Source organism: Octopus sinensis, unplaced genomic scaffold, assembly GCF_006345805.1.
Source record: "Octopus sinensis unplaced genomic scaffold, ASM634580v1 Contig02722, whole genome shotgun sequence".
In the NCBI taxonomy this organism is placed as follows: domain Eukaryota; kingdom Metazoa; phylum Mollusca; class Cephalopoda; order Octopoda; family Octopodidae; genus Octopus; species Octopus sinensis.
The window spans coordinates 2,025-10,000 of record NW_021825945.1 but is presented as its reverse complement, the minus strand read 5'-3'; the positions used below and the strand labels follow the sequence as shown (position 1 = coordinate 10,000).

Genomic DNA, 7,976 nt, shown 5'->3' with positions numbered 1-7,976 from the left:
GACTTTTGAATAAATATTGCTGGTGAAAATGTCTGTACAAGTTCGTTCGAGCTGCAAGGAACTGAAACGAAATTTCCCTGAAATACAATGCTGCTATTTTCAAGATAAGATAAACTTATACGACAAATGTCGTATAAGGATAAATTTATACGACAAATGTCATATATGGATAAACTTATACGACAAATAATATAGTCAAGAATGAAGCCAAGACGCTCTCAAAATGATTGTTGTTAAAGCAGGATGAAATTTCGCTAACGTGAAAATAATTTTCCGATACATACTGAGACAAAAAGTGGCTTTCATCCTTTCGTTGACTGCCATGCAACTGCTCATTCAGTGCCAACTTGAAGCAACAACGGCGGCAGAAGCAGCAGTAGGAACAATAACAACAAAAACAAAATATAGACAGGAGCAATCTTATAGTAGTGCTCACTCATTCTACGTGTAAAATATCTAATTTCCAATGTGTCCTTCCTTTAACGCAGTAGCATATGATTGCGACCAATTTCCATACATGCTATTGCTGTTGCTGCTGTTATTGTTGTTAAGCAACAAGACGGGTAAGGGTGATTAGGTGATGGTCTAGGGCTTAGGGGCGGGAGACCCCAGACCTTGGAAAAACATTTTTTGGTCGTCTTGTAGTCGAGAGCTCTTCGTTGAGGCCAACACTACTGGGAGGTGGCCCTTGAAGTCGCTGGAAATGGAGATCTCCAGGTCCAAATTCTTGAACGGCTGCTGCTGCTGCTGCTGAGGCAAAATAATTCGCTTGTTAATAATTGATTTCAAATTTTGGCAAAAATCTAGCAATTTTGCGGGGGGGGGGGAATTCGATTACATCGACCACAGTATTCAACAGGTACTTATTTTATGAAGCCCGAAAGGATGAAAGGCAAAGATGACCTCGGCGGAATTTGAACTCAAAACGTGAAGACAGACGTGTGGCTTATTCGATTACATTACTCCCACTACTTCAGTCTTACTTATTTCTCTCAACCCGATAATGAGGAAAGGCAACGTTAATCTCAGCGGAATTTGAACTCAGAACGTGAAGAATGCGACAAAATGCTACCCAGGATTTGCTAATAATTATGATATAGTAGAGCCTCAACGTCTTTCAAACTGTATGTTAGTAAACATAGCTGTATGGAAAACAGGTTCGCTTCTCGACCCAGTAGTTGTATGTTACGTCGTTTCTTAGAGCAGAGATGTGGTGACTGTGATGGCCAGATAAAATGTTCAGCTTCACTAGAATGTTCCTCGTGCCATTCAGTAACAACTTCAGCTGTGAGAATTGGTACATTATCATCCTGAAAGATTGCGTTTCCCGCTAGAAAAGTCCGCAACCATAGGATGAATTTGATCAGATAAAATGCTTCAATAGTCTTGACTATTAATTCTGCCATGAAGGAAAACCATTGGGCGGGCGGATTCCATGATATAGCCTCAACAAATCAGCACAGATCCTCCTCCATGTTTATCAACTGGAAGAAGGCAGTCTGGGTCAAATGCTTCTTTTTGCTGTCTCCATACGTATACTCGGCCGGTGGTTGGAAATAAAGTAAAGAATGACACGTCCAAGAAAATAACATTTTCTAGGGACCAATTCTATAGGTTTTTACTCCACTCTAAACGCTTTGCAACTTTTGTTTTCGAAAGAAATGGTTTTCTGATTGCAGCCCTCCAATGAATTCCTGCCTTGTGCAGCTCCCGGCGAACAGCTATTGTAGAAACTAGGTTCTCGAGGTGGTCATTAAGCTCTGTAGTAATTTTGGGAGCTGTACTATTGTAATCCTTTCTAATAATTCGCGTAAGAGTCGACGGTCCCATCAGAAAGTTCTGGTTTTCTTCTGGAGTTTTGTTTCAGCGAGGAGGCTTTCTCTCTTTCTCAAAGGTTGTCATTACTTTCGAGACAGTACTTCTTGACAAAGCAAACATTCATCTGTTTTCGTTACGCTAGCGCCTGACATACGAGCACCAATATATAATTATGCACACACATATATACATGGGAGTCAATTCTTTCGAATAAAACACTTTGAGGCAATGCCAGAATGGCCGCATGACTGCAACGATGAAAGACTACATAGATGAGGATGATGATGATAATGATGATGATAATGATGATGATGATATATATATATATTTATATATATATATTATATTAAATTAGAGACAAAACCACTATTAGGCAAATCAAACAATGAAAAACTTAAGCCAATACATATGATTAATTTATAAACCTCGCCAAGAAAAATATTTAAACCACCTGATGAATGACTGCGACTCAAAAATTTGAAGACAGCAGGCATGAAACGATCGTAGTGTGATATTAATTATATTTTTTTAATAATTTTGTTACATATTTAAATAATATAAATTAATCTTATGTATTGGCTTAAGTTTTTCATTGTATGATTTGCCTAATAGTGGTTTTATCTCTAATTTAATATAATATAATATTTTACTATAAATTGGATTCAATCCTAAATCTGATTTTTCCCTGTAAATTTGGATTTATTCCCTAATATTTATTAATATATATATATATATATAATATATATATTATTTGTGAGGGAAGACAGAGAATAATGAAGATAGAAACTGCGCCACATCAGTTTCTGCTTAATATATAGATTGACTATATACCAGATTGAAATAAGAACGCGTGTAAATCTCATCGACAAAAATAAACAATAAAGAAATAACTTTGACGGCTGTTTGCCAACATGGCTGTTGCCCACCGTCTGAAAAATAATAAAAGAGAAGCAAATTTAAAAACAAGATATCGATCGGTATTAAACAAACTTGTTATTTGATATAGAATAACCTACTATATTTTTTTATTTTGTTTACGGTGTCTGTTTAGTATATGTGCAGGTTATGGTTTTCGTGTGTGTCTATTCGTCTATTGCCTTCGTATTTATATTCACGAAAGTCAGTGTAATCTTATAAACACGATTTTTATGTCTTTGTTAGAGGAGGAAGAGAAAATTTTCATGATCAATGTCTAGAAAACTGGTCGAAATAGAAAGAGTAAGAAACCGTAGTGTGGGTGTTCCTGCAGAGGTAGCAGGACTCAACGTGTCACGTGTCGAAGCATCGACCAGAAATGATTGACATCCTTTGCGAATAAAAATACAGCCCAAATGACCAACTCTCGAACTGTTTAGCTCTGACAAACTCCATTGACAATAGTTTAGGATGACCTAAGGCTTTGTTCGAAGTAGTAAACACTTTTTCACTGGTCCGAGATTTCGTGTAGTGAACTCGAATTGAAAATCTGTAAATACTAACCAGAAATCTCGATAATAACATCACCGAGCTCGCGCATGCACACACAGACAGACATAGGTACTGTAAGTATATGTAACTCCAGCCAGATCTGAAGGTGATGAGCTGGAAGAGACGTTAGCACGCCGAGCGAAATGCTTAGCGGTATTTCGTCTGCCGATACGTTCTGAGTTCTAATTCCGCCGCGGTCGACTTTGCCTTTCATCCTTTCGGGGTTGATAAATTAAGTACCAGTTACGCACTGGGGTCGACGTAATTAACTTAATCCGTTTGTCTGTCCTTGTTTGTCCCCTCTGTGTTTAACCCCTTTTGGGTAGTAAAGAAATAGGTATTTCGTCTGCCGCTATGTTCTGAGTTCAAATTCTGCCGAGATCGACTATGCCTTTCATCCTTTAGGGGTCGATTAAATAAGTACCAGTTACGCACTGGGGTCGATATAATCGAATTAATCGGTTTGTCTGTCCTTGTTTGTCCTCTCTGTGTTTAGCCCCTTGTGGGTAGTAAAGAAATAGGTATTTCATCTGTTATTACGTTCTGAGTACAAATTCCGCCGAGGTCGACTTTGCCTTTCGTCCTTTCGGGGTCGATAAATTAAGTGCCAGTTGCGTACTGGGATCGATCTAATCGACTGGCCCACTTCCCCCAAAATTTCAGGCCTTGTGCATTGAGTAGAAAGAATATTGACATATATGCGCATTGATGTACGCAACAAGCATACGCACACACAAATAACAGAATATAGACATATCCCAAATAAATGGTAGGCGTAACGGAAATGAAGTGCGAGTGTGGCTATCGAGAAAGGAAAATGATAAATCAACACATTGTTTTAATGTACGGTGTCTCACCAACAGCTTGTGTAAACATGTCAACACCATAGTCATCCTCTACTTACAAACCCATACCTGCAGACACCTACACCCATACAAATCTCTCTCTCTCTCTCTCTCTCTCTCTCTCTCTCTCTCCTCTCTCTCTCTCTCTCTCTCTCTCTCTCTATCTATCTATCTACTATCTATCTATCTGTATATAATACATACATACATACATACATACATACATACATACATACATACATACATACATTACATACATACATATATATATATAAGTCCGTTTGGAAGTTCGTTTATTATCTAAATCTGATTTTATAGAGCTATCCCGAATGTTTCATGAGTGTAGCCTCACCCCCTTGGATGTTTTGAGAACTCAGATGTTTTTTCGGCTGATGAGTACTGGTCACGTGCATTTGCTGCAATATTTGCAGCCTTAATAAAGGTGGTCTTCGTATGAAACAATTGTACCGAAATATTGATCCATTTTTGTTGCTTTTTTCTCGTTTGTAATCACCCCGCATTATCTTATGGTTAATACCATATAGATTTCTGGTGCATCTAAGTTAAGTACCTCATTCATGTGAATTCAACAGAACTCACTTGAATCTTAATTGCTTTTACTATATATATAATATATATATATATTTCTATCTATCTATCTATCTGTCCGTCCGCCTGTCTGTGTATCTGTCTGTCTGCGTGTCAGTCTGCCTTTCTATCTGTCTGTTTCTCTGTCTGTCTATCAAGCTATCTGTCAAACAAACTGCGTTTGCGTGTATGTGTGTGTTGCGTGTTTGTACTGTGTGCGGTGTTTGTGCGTTTGTGTGTGTATGTGCACGCGTGTGTGTGTATGTGTGTGTGTGTGTGTGTATGCATCAACATGCTCACAAATTCTTGTTCTTTACCTACCTTGTCTTCCGCGTCTCAGTACAAATTTTCTCTCGTTTCTGGCTCATTTTATCTCTCTCTTCCTTTCATTCTCTCTGCCTGCCTGTCTGTCTGTCCGTCTGTCTGTCTGTCTGTCTTTCTCTCTCTCCCTCTCATTTTCTCTTTCTTTAACGTTACCAGTAATTTAGTGAAGTCGAATTCGTACACATACACCCAATATCAAACATATATATCTATATATATAAAACTGTAGTTGTGTGAGTGTCTGTCTCCTACGATTTAGATTCCTAACTACTCCCACATTTTGCGGTGCAGTTTACCAAATTCGGGATCTTATAGTCGTGATTCATATCGAGCCCGTCTGAGTATTAGCGCGCGTCTACGATGGTCTACGATTTAAAAATAATTTAACATTCATTTTTTATTCCATTTTAATGCATAATTTTTCGTGTGTCGATGGCGGCGGAGTTGCGTCCACGCTCAAACACCTGCACCTGTGTTTGCTTCTCCCCTTCTTGCCTCCCTCGTAAGCTGTTGGGGAAGGGAGTGTAAGGAAATCAACGTCGTAAAGCGTTGTCAAGGAGACCAGCGTCTCTTAGAACGACTTCATGGCTTGAAGACACCAAAACAGAAATGGATAAGAAAGCCCGAATTGGCATCTATAAGGGAAGTAACTCTCTAAAAATGCTTATATAGTTATTTCCTTACAAACCCGAGCAACGCCGGGAGATACTGCTAGTATCTATATATATAAAAGTGAGGTTGTGTAGTGTCTGTCTCCTACGATTTAGACTCCTAACTACTCCCACATTTTGCGGTGCAGTTTAACCAAAACCGGGTATCTTATAGTCGTGATTCATATCGAGCCCTTCTGGGTATTAGCGCGCGTCTACGATGAGTCTACGATTAAAAAAAAATTACCATCATTTTTTCCCATTTTTAATGCATTTTTGGCATATAAAAGGGAAGTAACTCTCTTAAAATGTATTATTAAATCTCAGAACGTAAAAAGTTACGGTAACCCCCCCCCCCTTTGTGGTTAGCCACTTTGAGATGGCTATTATACTTTACATCTCTAAAAATGCTTATATAGTTATTTCCCTTACAAACCCGAGCAACGCCGGGCGATACTGCTAGTATATATATACGATCTGTCTGTCTGCTGTCAGTCTATCGGTTGTCTGTCTGTCCATCTCTGTCTGTCTGTCTCTCTCTCTCTCTCTCTCTCTCTCTCTCTCTCTCTCTCTCATTCTCCCTTTCTTTAACGTTACCAATAAAAAGTTTCTTGACGCTAAAAACACCATATTTGATGCAAAAAATTATGAAAAAACACACTGGTGATTGATTTTAAGCAACTTGGATGAATTATTGTGGCAGCGGTGTCTTCAGCAACGACATGTAGCTGTCTGCAAGAAAGCGCTTTTGGCAAGAATGACCCTAGCGCTCTCGCTGGCTATTGTTGGAGAAATTTCGCCCTCTACCTACTCACCCTCTCAGATATTTAATGACTTTTTCACACGCAAGTCCATAAGCGATGCTATCTTATGACAAATACAGCAGTAACTGGTCTATCGATAGTATGTATATACATTGAGTATAATACATATATGACTGTTTTAATAAAATACTATTTCAATTGCGTATGATGAATTCTAAATCAGTAGTGTAGCTATACAAACAGTCATTGAATACTATACGCATTTCTCTTATATCAGGTATCACGAATCCTTGCCCGATCATGTAACTGGTTGCGAGTACGCATCATTGAAAAGGTCCAAAATTGCTGAAATTTATCTGACACACACTCTGGCTTGGGCTAATTCCTCACCCCACCTCACAGTTATTGTGATTTTAACACAGTAACTTCATAAGTGATACTATCTCAACAAAAATACTGCAATAAGTGGAATTTCAACAGTATGATAGATAAATAAACCATTAGATTCACTTCAACATTTAAATTTAATTTGCCAAAATATTTTCGTCGCTTTGAGACCGCGACCTGTTCACTGTATCTATCTATATATATATGCAGCACGGAATTTTATCAGTGAACAGGTCGCGGTCTCAAAGCGACGGAAATATTTTGGCAAATTAAATTTAAATGTTGAAGTGAATCTAACGGTTTTTGTGTGTTTCTTAAATGGTTTATAAACACCTTCCACGCTGCAATTGTTTTGTTCCAGCACACGATCTCAGATCAGGTCACTTGCTATGCAAGTACATCTCTGATACATAAATATTTTGAGCAAATACTGTCTCAATTGGCTATACTGGACATAAGTATATATATATAATATATATATATTATAATCTATATATATACATAAAGTTATATATATATACAAATAAACCTATATATATATATATATATATGATTGTATGTATGTATATATATATATATATATATATATATATATTATTATATATATATATATATATATATCTCGTTGCTATTATGCAACAGTGTCGGGAACGTGAACGGGAACTTGAAACTCTGAGTAACAGTTTTGTGAATATTTTGCAGCTTTTATAATAAAGCACATTACTATACTCTTGGTATTCGATGGTATCATTTGAACATTGTTTTGCACTTATATGCCTACCAGTGTATCTTTTCATCCTCATCTCAATCTACAGGATTCGAACGGGAATATCTGGTCACTATCGTTTTCCATCGTCTAAGAAAATCTTTTCCCTTCAGACGATTCACGTTCCTAACACATGCCACGAACCGGTGTAAGGGACTTCAAAAGACCGCGGTGTTTCGATCTTATTGTGTGCGTCTCTTCAATCACCGCCACCGACGAAGACCGATGATTTCTAACAAGAACATAGGCGCAGGAGTGGCTGTGCGGTAAGTAACTTGCTTAACAACCACATGGTTCCGGGTTCAGTCCCACTGCGTGGCATCTTGGGCAAGTGTCTTCTGCTATAGCCTTGGGCCGACCAATGCCT

At 38.1% G+C, this 7,976-nt stretch overlaps 1 long non-coding RNA gene across 1 annotated transcript in view; it reads right to left on the bottom strand.

Annotated features, from left to right (window-relative positions):
- LOC118760967 overlaps nt 1–7,579 on the bottom strand; it is an 8,181-nt gene extending 602 nt beyond the window's left edge. Inside the window, exons 1-2 of the long non-coding RNA XR_004997069.1 lie at nt 7,496–7,579; nt 1,623–1,626 (exon numbers count right to left, since the gene is read on the bottom strand). This is a non-coding gene — a long non-coding RNA (uncharacterized LOC118760967). The remainder of the gene's footprint in view (nt 1–1,622; nt 1,627–7,495) is intronic.
- Between the last annotated feature and the right edge of the window lie 397 nt (nt 7,580–7,976).